General features: G+C 42.9%; 1 pseudogene; it reads right to left on the bottom strand.

The window, feature by feature from the left end:
• Positions 1-4,453: 4,453 nt before the first annotated feature.
• LOC122930461 lies at positions 4,454-5,463 on the bottom strand (annotated as a pseudogene).
• Between the last annotated feature and the right edge of the window lie 9,951 nt (positions 5,464-15,414).

The raw sequence follows: 15,414 nt of genomic DNA on the forward strand, positions 1-15,414 counted from the left end.
GGGTCCATAGTTGACGAAAGGTATGTGTCACCGAGGTTCCTGGCCTCAGTGGAGTAAGAGCCAGTTTTCATGTGTCAGCAGCAGTTGCTGTTTGACACATAGCTATTTAGTATAGCTGTATAGCTGATTCGGCACGGCTCTTACTGGGAGTAGTCAAAGTGCTGGGTGGGTGACTACTCCCCACGTTCCAGGCCGGGTCTTGACTGGCCTATAAAAAACCCAGTCGGCAGTGTCAGCTGGGTGTTATTACCTCTCTCTCTGACAGAGGAGCTCTGGCAATCGCTGGATTGGGATCTGAGCCATGTGCTAGGCTGGAGGCCTAAGTTTGGGAGGTCTGCTTTGTCCTGATCAATGCCGATTGGGTGTGAACTAACACCTAGGATAACAGGTGACTGGGTTGTGTTGCTGTATGAACTGTCTAGGTGTGAAAAGAACACCAAAACTGCAAATGGACTGTCGTACTGTTTTGTTGCCATAAGTGTGAATAAAACACAGATTTTTTTTTTGAGTTACAAACTGGTCTCTATACTGCATCCGCTTGTCCTATCTACCAGAGTGAATCCCCACAATTGGTGGAGGATGCGGCATCGCAGTGAGGCTGGCGTGAAGGCTGAAATATTTTAGTTTTTACGAGCACGGTTGTATGTCCTACAGCAAACCCTCAACAAAATGGAAGCTGTCGTGAAAGCCCTTGTGGAGGCTAACCTGCAACAGCGGGAGGCCAATAAGCAGTAGCAGAAAACAAACTAGCTACTGTTACATGTGATAGCTTTACAAGCAGCAGGAGAATTCCAGAGCGTCCATGATGCCCGGAAAGCGGTCCGTGCAGCGATCCCCAAGATGACCGCAGCAGACAATGTCGAGACCTGTTTGGCGATCTTCGAGAAGGTAGCCGTGAGAGAGAAGCTACCCCAGGAGTCCCACTGCTATGTTGGACCGTTTGTTGACTGATGTGTTCTGGAGGGCTTTGCCGTACCTCCACCAGCACTGGATCGGCCAGGTGTCTCCTGGTAATGCCCTTGAGATGGTGGACCTGGTGGAACGCTATGAGGCTACCAGAAATTTGAAAGGGGGTTAGTTTGGGAGGGGGGCAGCCAAACCCCAGCTGTCTCCATCACATACCCAGAGACTTGTGCCAACCAAGCCTGCCAGGGGTGTACCCCCTGTAGACCCGGCTCCCATAGTATGCTGGTGGTGTCAGGAGCCTGGCCACATAAGGCCCGACTGTCCCCATTGGGGCGAACCCATGGAGACTAACTATGGATACTGCAACTCATTGTACTCCTGGAAGCTGTGTGCATCAGGTATCCCAGAGACTATAGACAATAACCACTTGTGCCAGTTAGAAGTGGGAGACACTCTGGCAGTGGCTTTTTTGGGCTCAGGGAGTAGTGATGAGCCGCAGGGGCAATATTCAAATTTGCAATATTTTGCAAATATTTGGTAGAATCATCGTCATATATTCGAGAATTCGCGAATTCAAGATTATTTTCTTGATCGGCAAAAATCGGCAATGTAATATTCGTGTAATACAGGCGTGGGTCACTATAGCAACATTTTTGAAGCTGCTAGAAGTTTCCTGAGACTGGAGAAAATTGTTGGCACGGCAGAACATTATAATAGCTTTATATGCAGATAGAGTGCTCCAATATATTTGCGATTGCGAAATCGGCACCAATGATGCAAATATTTTGGCGCAATACATGCAACTTCACATTTTAACAGGTTTGACTACTTATTAGTGATCGGTGCACTAAATATTGTTGTGAACTTGTGACATCACAGCACTATGTATGTATGTATGTATGTATGTATGTAGCGTAGATACATACATACATACATACAGCACTATGTATGTAGCATGTAAGTATGGACAGCAGAAACTATCAGCTACACTATATCACTCTAATCTACACTGACTATCTCCCACTAACTATAAGTATTATATATATGAGCTAACTAACTCTCTAATGTAATGACACAGGAAAGCAGAGAGCACAGCAATAACATTTCTGTCTCTCTCAGATCTCCAAATACTGCATACAAGGGCTGCTGGGGAGGTTCTTATATAGTAAGGGGTAGGCAACTTTTCTATTGGTTGCTAGGGATGTTGCTAAGCTCAGACAAAGACATTGCAGCCTTCTCATTTGCCCACAAGCAAGAAGGGAGGTTACTGTTGAAAAAAAAATCTAGAAATTCTGAATATATATCACTATATTCTAAATATTTGCAAATACTCGAAGTGCCAATATTCATGAATAATATTCGCTATTCGAATATTCTAGCCCAACACTATCAGGGAGTCTGGTGTCCCTAGTAAGAGCGACACTGGTGCGGCCCGACGAGTATACTGGCCGAAAAATCGGGGTTGTGTGCATACATGGAGTTTTAAAGGACTATCCCACCGCCCTGCTGTCTCTATCCACGGGGGGCGGCAGGTGGACCCACGAGATGGCAGTTGCCACCACTTTACCTTATGAACTAATAATAGGGAGAGACTTTCCGAGCTTCCCGGCCCTGTTGCCGTCTGTGGAAGTTGTTGATGCCCCTGATTCAGGGGCAACTTCAGCAGAGTGGCCTGGCTCGGGTGGAAAGTCAGAACCCTAGGAACACGAGGCGGAAGGGCTTGCAGTAGGGGTGATCGCCACTTTAGTTGAACAGGGGGAGACAACCCCGAGCTGAGTGTGTTGGTAGGAGACTTTCAGGACTTGCCGTCGGGTCCTGAATTGGCAGACCTCAATGTCTCCGGTGAAAATAAAAAATTTAATTTTCCATTTTATAGTTCTCTTAAACATAGTATTTGACCTGTATTTGTACTGGACTGCAGCAAAATTGATATCTATTGACCGTGTAATATAACTCCGGCCACATAATCACTTGATCTTTTCTGAATGCCTAATGTTTGGGGCCTGTAGTCCAATGGCCTACAGGACAATTTTTATCCATTGATCGCATAATGTACCTCGAGCCACATAATCAGAATTTCTTTTATGTCAGGTGAATGCCTAATTTTTAAGGCCCGTACTCCCTTGACCTAAAATAAAATTTTACTAGGCTCCAACAGGGCACATTTCAGAGAATTTCCCTTTAAGACGCATAAAAATGTCCCCTGATTAAGATACATATTTTAGTTGGAATTTTTGTTATTGACCCCCCTCTAGTATGTCACTGTCCATGTTGTGGGACTATTTGTACACTTCTAATAAGTATTTGGTGGCTGCAAATTTGAGCTGAAGGTTTTTCAGGTTCACCTGCTATTAAAGTCAATGGGGCCCGCCGCGAACTTGTGGTTCGCGAACATTTGATTGCGTTCGCGAACCGTCCCGGCCAATGTTCGTCCATCACTATTGATGACACCCGACTTCAAGAGGGAGTTTGTGGTACAGACCGATGCCTCTGAAGTAGGCCTCGGAGCTGTACTCTCTCAGGAAATCAATGGGGAGGAACATCCCATTGTTTTCCTGAGTCGCAAACTCACCCCGGCCGAGACTAGGTACAGTATAGTGGAGAGAGAGTGCCTGGCCATTAAATGGGCACTCGAGTCTCTCTGATATTATCCGTTGGGGAGAAAGTTCCGTCTCGTGACCAACCACTTCCCTCTCAAGTGGATGAGCCAGGCCATAGAGAGGAATGCTCGGGTCACCAGATGGTTCTTGTTATTACAGAACTTCAAGTTCCCAGTGGAACACAGGGCAGGCCGCTTGCAGGGAAACACGGATGCCCTGTCCTGGGTACCTTGTCTGGCAAGTGTTCACCCCCTCAGGGTTGAACAAAGGGGGGAGGTATGTATGAGGGAGCTAGGGCCTGTCGTTGACGGAATGTATGTGTCACTGAGACTCCTGGCCTCGGTAGAGTAAGAGCCAGTTTTCATGTGTCAGCAGCAGTTGCTGTTTGACACCTAGCTATTTAGTATAGATGTATAGCTGATCCGGGACGGCTCTTACTGGGAGTAGTCAAAGTGCTGGGTGGGTGACTACTCCTCAACTGTCTAGGTGTGAACGAACACCAAAACTGCAAATGGACTGTCATATTGTTTTGTTGCCATAAGTGTGAATAAAACACTGAAGTTTTGTGTTGCAAACTGGTCTTTGCCTCTATACTGCGTCCGCTTGTCCTGTCTGCCAGAGTGAATCCCCACACCATGATGGTAATGCATATTGATCATGAAATGTATGGGGTTATGGCTGATAACTGGAGGACAGTCCAGCAAACACGCCGACTCCAGCTCATTCCTACAGTGCAGGCTACACAATCACAGCTGGAAGGTAACTGGTTGGTACAGGCAACACCCAAAAGTCTTCATAAATAAGCAGGTCTCACAGCCGCTGTAACAGAATGGTACGAAGTAGTATAACATGTAGTAAGCACTGCAGGGATCATGTCTAAGACATGTAATATGTCCGAAGGTCCCGAACATTGTGGACAAGGTCCGAGATGAGAGTCGTCCATGTGTTCAATACTGGATGTTATTGATGGCCAGCTACGTGATGAATCCCAGAACACAGATTAGGTAGTCCTTACTGAGGAATATCTCCTTTATAATGCGCTGATGCCACAGATGCTGTCTACATGATGAGCTGGGTTGCTGAGAAGTGGATTCTAAAGTGTCTGAAGAACTGTGAGTAAAGACATTGGAATAAATTGTCCACTTCCTCCAACGTGACCTCGTCCTTTGATTTATGAATATCATTCCATAAAGTCTTGAAGTCCTCTGCGGGGTTCGACGGGGACAGAGAAAACAAGCTCTGTGACCGACACTGATCCAGACACATCATTCCCGGTCCACATCGCTGCTAGCCGCGTAAGGTCCTGAGAACTGATCACCAGCTTACCGAAACAACAGTCAAAGTTTCTTTGGAACCACGTCCCTACGATAGCCTTGAGCGCCTCTGAGCTATTATACAGGAAGAGCGGGAGGCAAGTAAATGTCTTTGGTAACACCTTCAATAGATCATCCTCTGTGTATGTCCTGCAGAACCAACCTGTCCACACAATCCGGTCCACTGTGCTTGCCTTGGTGAGTGGAGGCTTTGATGAAATCTGTATGAGCACAGCCAGTGGATCTCTGTCCTTTCCTTGGAGTCCATGTAAACAGGAACATTTGGCTTCTAGGTTCGGCTCTGAGCCCACTTCAATGGCAAGACCCTTCTGCTTCTCGGCAGCTATGTGGGTGGACAGGTGCTTGGAATACTCTTTCAGTCTGGTGTATGAGAAATTACATATTGGTGTAACACTGTACAGAGTCCATTGTTTTTGAAGGAGCAAAGCAGCCTGTGCCGGATCAAGTGTTTTCTCCAAGGGGGTGCACTGCGGGATTTTTCTTTTAGACAAGCTTCACAATGCAGACCGTCGACCTGCAGAGGTCAAGCGTCCGGGAGGATACCTCGGGATGTGAAAATGACTGCTCCTTCGTGCCGATGACCTACTTCTGGGGGTTAACACCCCATCCGTTGGTGTTTGCATATCCTTGCGATAAATTATGTCCCCGTTAACTGACTGTAAACAGAGATTTGACAGACAAATGTATCAAACTCTGCCGCCATCTTTCTAGGCACCACATCTCCAGTCCCCGGACCAGCCAGATTTACTAACATCTGTTCCAGGACATGAAGCAGTGGAATGACATTGCTCATCCCGTAGTCCTGGCACCGACAACATGTTCTTCCCATTGTTGGTCACCGTGGTTCCGATTTTGAGTTGTCGCGGAGAAAGACAGGATTCGATTTCTTGCTGAAGGACACGGAGCAATCTTCCCCTGTGTAACTCCGTTCGCCCAGGCAAACCAGGTGCAGAGCAGCGTGAGAGTGATGAGAGGGGTCGCACATGGCTTGCAAACACTACATGCCTCCAACATAATTCTTGGATCTCTACATGAAAATAATGTATTTGGTGTAAATCGTGCAAGGGGCATAGTTGGAGACATTGACTTCACAAGAGATACAGAGCAGCAGAGTTTGTAATGAAACAAAGAATTTCACCACTGCGTAATTTGGCCCATACAGCAAAAGAAGGTGTACAGTCACCCATCAATTTTCCCCAAAAAAGCCAGTTTCACATAACAAATTTCAACACTACGTAATTCAGCCCATACTGCAAAAGGAGGTGTACAATCACCCATACATTTTCCGGGTAAAAAAGCCAGTGTAACATAAAAAATTTCACCACTAAGTAGTTTGCTCCATACCGCAAAAGGAGGTATATAGTCACCCATACATTTTCCCAAAGAAATCCTGTGTCACATAAAGAATTTCACCACTAAGTAGTTTGGTCCAAACCGCAAATGGAGGTGTACAATTACCCATACATTTTCCCAAAGAAAGCCTGTGCCACAAAGAATTTCACCACTAAGTCGTTTGGTCTATATCGGAAAAGGAGGTGTATAGTCACCCATACATTTTTCCAAAGAAAGACTGTGTCACAAAGAATTTCAGCACTAAGTAGTTTGGTTAATACCGCAAAAGGAGATGTACAGTCACCCATACATTTTACCAAAGAAAGCCAGAGTCACATAAAGAATTTCACCACTAAGTAGTTCTATCCATACCGCAAAAGGAGGTGTACAGTCACCCATACATTTCCAAAGAAAGCCTGTGTCACATAAAGAATTTCACCACTATGTAGTTCGGTCCATACAGCAAAAGGAGGTGCACAGTCACCATACAATTTCCCAAAGAAAGCCTGTGTCACATAAAGAATTTAACCACTAAGTAGTTTGGTCCATACCGCAAAAGGAGGTGTACATTCACCCATACATTTTCCCAAAGAAAACCTGTGTCACATAAAGTATTTCACCACTAAGTAGTTTGGTCCATACCGCAGAAGGAGGTGTACAGTCACCCATAAATTTTCCCAAAGAAAGCCTGTGACCGCAGAGCTGAAAGCAGTGCAGGAACGGTGTGGCTCTTGGCTTCCAGGCACAACAGCCACAGCACAGCATGGCAACGTCTCACCTGGCACGTCGAATAGGTTCCGGGGAGCTGGGGGAGTGCAGTGGAAGAGGCGGTAGCAGTGGAAAAAGAGAAGTAGACGAAGGATAGAGTAGGAGGAGGAGAAGAAAAGGCAGGCCTGCATGCAATCCGTGGTGGTAACACCAAATCCACACGGGTGACAAAGGTTGCGTGATTGACAACCGTCAGAAGGTTCACCCAGTGGGTAGTAGAAGTTATGTACCTTCCCTGCCCATGTTTGCTAGACCAGGTGTCTGTGGTCAGATGTATCTTGGCACTGTGTGCCAGAGATACATTCACTTGCCACTGAACATGGCCATATAGCTCTGGGATGACCTTCTGGAAGAAATATTTCCTTCCGGGGACCTTCCATTATGGTGTGCCAATGGCCACACAAAGGCCTCCGAGTCCACCAGTTTATATGCCAGTAGTTGGCGGGCTAGCAGTTCCGACAGGCCGGCCATCAGCCGTTGTGAAAGAGGTTATCCGGCGTCATCAGCTTTTTACGTTCGAACATTTGGGCCACAGAAGCCTGCCTTTTGCCAGATGAATGTGACAACGGCACGGTGGAAGGTGGAGTGGAGGACAAATGGGAGGAGAGAGGAGAAGGAGAAGAGGCAGGACGTGGAGAGCCGGGAGTGTGGCTTTGTGGGTTCTGACGGTGTTGCTCCCACTGGGTTCGATGATGGGAGGCCAGGTGCCTTCTTAAGGCGATCGTCCCTAGGTGAGTGTTGGGCTTACCGCGACTTATGCGTTGACAGCACAGGCTGCAGATGGCAACACTATTCTCAGCAGCTGACACAAAAATCCCACATTGTGGAGCCATGTGCCGGCATCCTGGGAGCGCCAGATGTGACCGTGCATGGTGAATGGCTCGCTCCAGATATATTTGCAGTCTTCTTTTTGCCTCCTGTGCACTGCAAGTTCTGCCTGCTTCTCCGCCTTATCTGCTGCTCCATCTCCCCCTCTGAACTCCCCTCCTCTTCCTCTCTTGTGGGCACGCACGTGACGTCCATCGACACGTCATCATCGTCACCTTCACCACCACTGACATTAGAGATCTCGGAGTAGGCAGAAACAGCAGGGACCACCCTCCTTGGGCTGATCTGGGTACTGTCGTCAGACCGCTGGGTGGCAGCCATTGCTACCTCCTCTTCCTGATCCGATGCCAAGAATGGCTGTGCATCAGTAAGGTCTTGAAATAAATGGGAAAACAATTCCTATGACTCGAGTAGAGGGGCTATGGTGGTGGTGGTGTCTTTGGGGGCGCACACAGCAGAGAGTGAGGAGGGTGCTGATACAGAGGATGAGGAGGGTGCAGAAGCAGAGGGCTGAGTGAGCCACTCAACCAAGTCTGGTGCGTCCTTTGACGTAATCGCACGCACCTTCTCCAACTTCCCACTTAGGCTACCACCACTGCGGAATTGCCTGCCTCTTCTTCTGCCTCTCATTTTCAAAATGACCCTGTGACAAAGTCCCTATAGAAGAGCAGTATTTGTGGAAGCAGGTATATAGAACACCTTAATGAGTATTTGCTGGAAGCAGGTATATCAAACCCCTTAATCAGTTTATTTTGGGGCAACAGGTATATCACACCAGTTGCAATTAATTATTCCAATTGCATTTGTCCCTCTGTATAGCTGCGGTATCTCAGCAGAACCGCACACAAATGCTGCACAATACAAATGCACTATATAGAAATTATATTTTAGGTATATCACACCCCTGCCTCAATCATTTTTTTTGTGGGGGCTTCTGGTATATCACACCAGTTGCAATTAGTTGCTTCAATAGGGTTTGTCCCTCTGTATAGCTGTAGTATTAAAGCAGAACCGCACACAACTGCTGCACAATACAAATGCACTATAATATACTTTCTATGTTAGAAAGTATATTATAGTATATAACACCACTCGGTATGTCACACCTATCGACAGCACACCTATACCAGTCCTTAAAAAGACTTTTGTGGCCCTATTAGCTAGCGTTTCGTGTCTCTAACAGTCTGTCCCTGCCCAACACAGCAACCTCTCCCTACACTGGCAAAAAACTGAATGTAAAATGGCGGCCAGATCAGATTTATTTATAGGGTAGGGGGTGTGTCCATGTGCTGGAAGGTCTCAATTGGCTGTCCTGTCCCACCTGATGGATGTGTCATGGGTCAAACTTCTGCACAATGCAAAAGAATATGGCGCCGCCAGACATCGCCATATGTTTGCATGTTTGGCAAACCGCGAACGAGCAAAGTTCGTCGTGAAAAACGACCGCCGGGCGAACTGCAAGGCTATCTCTATTGAGAACAGGTGATTGGTGGGGATGCTGAGTGCCAATCTGATATTGATGACCAAACAGGGGGATGAGCCATCAATATATAAAAGCTGGACAACTTATTTGAAGGTGGTAGCACTGTATTCTGCTACAGTATGTAAATGAGAGAAGTAAAAACAAAAAGGGTGAACGGAAGGATGAAGATTATGGGGGTCTTTCATCAAACTGGTGTAAAGCAGAACTATATGTGTGTAGGGTGGCTCGCTAAAACACAAAAAGTGGACTAAGGTGCTCAATCCAAACGGAGCGTACCCAACGCTTGTAGTAGGGAATTGAGAATTATAGGTAAAGGGATGGCACTCTAATCATAGGTTGTGCATGGAAAAGAATAGTTATTATGAGATGGCTTCGTGAGCCAGATAACAACAATGTACAATAGTAAAAAGTGAGGAATTTAAATATTAAGAGATTCAAATAAAAAGATGAAACTTCGAATAAAATAATAAATCCTAGGAAATTTGGAAATATAATAATGTATAACAGTATATAAATATTATAAAAAAATACAAAAATATTAAAACTAGAAGCCTTAGATAATCTTATATAAATAAGTCTTATGGACCTACTGGAGGTAGGTATAAATGTCCAGTCCAATAATATAATATCCGGGAAATAGATGTGGTATCCAGGAATTGGGTAAAGGGTGGGTACCTTCTTTGGGGAGTGTGGTAGCGTTCAATTTGGATTTAAATTGCCCTCTTATCCCAAAGATAAATGGGGTATCCAGGAGTTGGATAGGAGATAGGTACCTTCTTTGTGAGGTATGGTCACATCCTGTTATGGTTAAATTATTCTCATATTCATAATCCAGTAGTGGTAAATTGTAATATATAATACTGCTGTGTTATCAGGTACGTTACCCTCCTGGTGGCCAATGGTGGGCTGGTGAGCGACTCCTGACGGGAGGACAGCGTCCACGTGTGATGTTCCCGCCCGCGGGGCTGTTCACTCTACCTATTTGTTACTGCTGCTTTTCGTCACTTCCGGTGACGTCACTTACGCTCGCTAGCTCTCCCGCTCGATTTTACGTTGTCGTTCCAAGTGGAGGCTGATGGCGGTAAAACTCTGCAGCTTTCAAAAAAGAAGTTTGCTCTGGAGCTTCTTTACAAACTTTGGGATCCTTTTGTTATAGCTAGCTGGTTTGAGTATGGCTAACTCAATACCCCATACGGGTTTCGGAGCACACTGCTCATTCTTCATTCCCACTGATGAGAAAATGCTATGGGCAACTAAGCCAGTTCTACTTTACACCAGTTTGATAAATGATCCCCTAAATGCCTAAAGCCATATGTGTTGCAAATCCAGTCCTACAGGTCAGTTTACAAAGGACAATTGGAGACACACAGTGGTTAAACAAATCTTCAGGCAATTGAAAACAATAGAGGACCAGTAGGTCCAGCAGGACTGCAAACTGATGTAAAAAAAATGTTGTCGCAATAAAACAAAAAAAAATTTATGGAACACTTCAGATATTTCTTGAGAAGAATGAGTTTGCTATTTAAAATAAGTAATATCATGGGAAATATTGAACCATAAATCTTAAAGGGGTTGTCCAGTTGTACAATTATTTAGAGAATGGCTGAGCAAAATTTTCTGCATGTCAAAAGGGACCAGGAAACAGCTAAAATCAAACATTTCCCCCTGTCAATCTGCACTTAATACCCCATAATGAGAAAGAGAAAACAGAATATTAGAAATTTTGCTAATTTATTAAGAAGGAAAATCTAAAATTTCACACAGACATATGTATTCAGACCCTTTGCTATGACAACAACTTAAAAATGTCAGGCTCCAGCACTCACTTGTTGAAGTGTCAAGTTCTCCATCTTTATTAAACAATTGTGCATAGACAAATACAGGACTCACATTCTCGCTGGTGTGGGCTGTTGACGCCTTTCGAAAAGTTCTTATTCGTAACAGTAGTGTGCGTCTGATGTTTGCAGGTATAAGTAAGAGACTGGGTGTATGTAATTAGCGCTAATGTCACTCCCACTTCCCAAATTGTGGGGCGTGGGGGAAGGGAATAGAGAAAATGGATTGTGTCTATCCCTTTGCGTAACATTTGTCTCTAATACTCATCACCTGTAACACCAGATTCTTTCCAATCGAGTATCTAGCTTCCAGAGATTTTACATGATGTTATCTTAAAAACATGTAATCTTATACATACAAGTGTATTTCTAACATAGTAAAAACTTATATATAGCGTGCAGATAAAACAAAAGGAACGAAAAATCACAAAAACTCTGCTTTTTAGTTTACTACATATGATAGGTACCTGTTCACATTTGTGATGCGTTATTTCGAATTTAACATAAAGCATATTGCTACTCAATAGTGTATTGTATTAGGCTTGGTTATAGGCTATACATACCATTGCACTTATGCCTGCAGGCATCGGTATGTATATGCCAAAATACATAATGACCCTAATAAAAGTGCATGATTTCCTTTCTCATGTTTAGACCGTTCGGATATCTAGTTTCTAATTTAAATATCCAAAAGGCCTCTCTTAAATTAACTTGATGTTTGATATCCCCTCCTCTGATAGGAGTTTTTACATGTTCAATGGCATATGTTTTAAAATACTTGGGGCTACGATTGTGTTTTTCAATAAAATGTCTGGCCACATTTGATATATTAGTATAGGAAGAATTGTCTATGTAGTTTAGATGTTCCAGAATTCTATTTTTGAATTTTCTTATAGTACATCCTATATACATTTTATCGCATTGTTCACATCTGATCACATAGACTACTGCTCTTGTATTACAGTTAATGTAAGACTTAATATTAGAAGTTTGTGTATGATCTGTATTTGTAAACGTCTTGGTATTTTGCACATAATTACATGTGCGGCATCGCTGGCTACCGCAACGTGTGAACCCTTTATAGGTCAACCATGTGTCAGTTTGCAAGCTGTTTTCTCGTACAAACATAGAAGGAGACAGGGAGTTGCCTATTGTTGGAGGTCTTTTTGAAACTATCCTGCAGCCTTCCTTCAGTACCGTATTTAATATGTTATCTTCATATAATACCGGAAGATATTTTTTAATTATGCCTTGGATTGTATTATATTGTCGGCTATAGCTTAGTACCAAGGTTGGTTGTATTACTTTAGTTTTATTTTTATTATCCTTCATTGTGACCTCCTTTATATGTTTTTGTTGTTCTTTGTTTTTATTTGTGATAACATAATTGGGATATTTATTTGTGTTTGCATTTTTTACTATTATTAAACACTAGGGATTCTCTAGTTCTATTTTTTGCTATTTGGAGGCCTCTTGAAATCATCCATCCTGGATATTTTCTTTTCAGGAGGCGCTCCCCTATTATGTAACATTCTTTCTTGAATGCTTCAATAGTGTTACAGTTTCTTCTAGCCCTTATAAATTCCTTATAAATAATAGTGTGGTATGAATGATGGCTGTCTGCCCGTAGGATAGTGTTACCCGCAATCTCTTTTCTATATGTTTCCGTTTGGATAATTTTATCTGGAATACCTGTAAGTTTTAAATCCAGAAAATTTATCTCAGTAGAATCCTGGCCATAGGTAAATTTGAGATTGTAAGGGATATTTTGTAAATACTGCATGAACTGTTGTACGGCAGGCACATCGTCGCTCCAAATTATGAGCAAATCATCGATGTACCTGCCGTACCAGCTCAGGCTATGGGCAAAGGGATTGTCAACGCTATATATGTATTTTTGCTCCCAATAGATCATAGTTAAGTTTGCTAGGGCTGGGGAGTATTTAGCCCCCATTGAGACTCCCTGTGTTTGAAGGAAAAACATATTATCAAATGAGAAATAATTATGTGACATGAGGAAGTGGGTTACATCAAGGACATAGTCTATAAAATCATCCCCATATCCACTGTACTTATGGAGATGATACTCCAAAGCTTCTAGTGCAATGGAATGTGGGATTGAGGGATATAACGCTACTACGTCCACCGTAAGCCATCTATATTGTGGTTTCCATTTTTTGTTGTAAAATGACCTGAGGATTTCTGATGTGTCCCTGATGTAACCCGGTGTCCTCTTGACCATACATATTGGATAATACAATCTAGCCAATTACCAAGTCTTTCTGTTAAGGACCCTATGCCACTAACAATAGGGGTATTATATGAAGATAACATATTAAATACGGTACTGAAGGAAGGCTGCAGGATAGTTTCAAAAAGACCTCCAACAATAGGCAACTCCCTGTCTCCTTCTATGTTTGTACGAGAAAACAGCTTGCAAACTGACACATGGTTGACCTATAAAGGGTTCACACGTTGCGGTAGCCAGCGATGCCGCACATGTAATTATGTGCAAAATACCAAGACGTTTACAAATACAGATCATACACAAACTTATAAAAGTCTTACATTAACTGTAATACAAGAGCAGTAGTCTATGTGATCAGATGTGAACAATGCGATAAAATGTATATAGGATGTACTATAAGAAAATTCAAAAATAGAATTCTTGAACATCTAAACTACATAGACAATCCTTCCTATACTAATATATCAAATGTGGCCAGACATTTTATTGAAAAACACAATCGTAGCCCCAAGTATTTTAAAACATATGCCATTGAACATGTAAAAACTCCTATCAGAGGAGGGGATATCAAACATCAAGTTAATTTAAGAGAGGCCTTTTGCATATTTAAATTAGAAACTAGATATCCGAACGGTCTAAACATGAGAAAGGAAATCATGCACATTTATTAGGGTCATTATGTATTTTGGCATATACATACCGATGCCTGCAGGCATAAGTGCAATGGTATGTATAGACTATAACCAAGTCTAATACAATACACTATTGAGTAGCAATATGCTTTATGTTAAATTCGAAATAACGCATCACAAATGTGAACAGGTACCTATCATATGTAGTAAACTAAAAAGCAGAGTTTTTGTGATTTTTCGTTCCTTTTGTTTTATCTGCACGCTATATATAAGTTTTTACTATGTTAGAAATACACTTGTATGTATAAAATTACATGTTTTTAAGATAACATCATGTAAAATCTCTGGAAGCTAGATACTCGATTGGAAAGAATCTGGTGTTACAGGTGATGAGTATTAGAGACAAATGTTACGCAAAGGGATAGACACAATCCATTTTCTCTATTCCCTTCCCCCACGCCCCACAATTTGGGAAGTGGGAGTGACATTAGCGCTAATTACATACACCCAGTCTCTTACTTATACCTGCAAACATCAGACGCACACTACTGTTACGAATAAGAACTTTTCGAAAGGCGTCAACAGCCCACACCAGAGAGAATGTGAGTCCTGTATTTGTCTATGCACAATTGTTTAATAAAGATGGAGAACTTGACACTTCAACAAGTGAGTGCTGGAGCCTGAAATTTTTAAGTTGTTGCTATACCTGAACAAGGAGGTTGAAAAAACCAAGGCACCGAGCACGCGGATACATCTTTACCACAGAAACAGTGAGCTGGTATCTTTACTTTATACATTTTCACCCTGTTCAAGGACTACACACTTTTTACCGTGACTCACCGATCCGCAACAGAAGCAAGTTTTCTGCGGAAATAAACACAGCTGAATTCAGCAGACATCAAGGACTCCTCTCTTAAAACCAGACAAGGTGAGGCTGATTTGTGCAAACTCTGCTATGGCTTTCTACTTATCACCGGAACGAAGATCTAAAGCAGATCAGGTATTTTCGGACATTGACAAATATGTACCACAAGAAACATCTAATGCTACTAATATGTATGAACTGGAAAAAGTTCTAAACCAGGAAACAAGGCTTTGGTGGGTCCATACAACTTTGGTTAAATATTTGGAAAAAAATATGATCCCAAGAGGATTACGTATAAAGAAAATTCCAACTACCATCTTTTCGGAGCAATTTGTGCTTGAATGGAATCAAATACTTACGGACTGCTCAACTAAACTCATGACACTCATTGTCAGATATGAGGGGGAAAAACTTCAGGATTTACAAACGGACATCAATATACTAAAATCAAAATTAAATAGACCTGATAATATACAAGAATATGAAATGTTACAAAAAAAATATGAGTGCTAATATAAAAGAAATGGAAGAACACATCATTGAAATAAAGCACAGAAAATTTCAAAGAGATTTGTTCGACTAC

The sequence above is a fragment of the Bufo gargarizans genome, chromosome 3 (genome assembly GCF_014858855.1).
Source record: "Bufo gargarizans isolate SCDJY-AF-19 chromosome 3, ASM1485885v1, whole genome shotgun sequence".
In the NCBI taxonomy this organism is placed as follows: domain Eukaryota; kingdom Metazoa; phylum Chordata; class Amphibia; order Anura; family Bufonidae; genus Bufo; species Bufo gargarizans.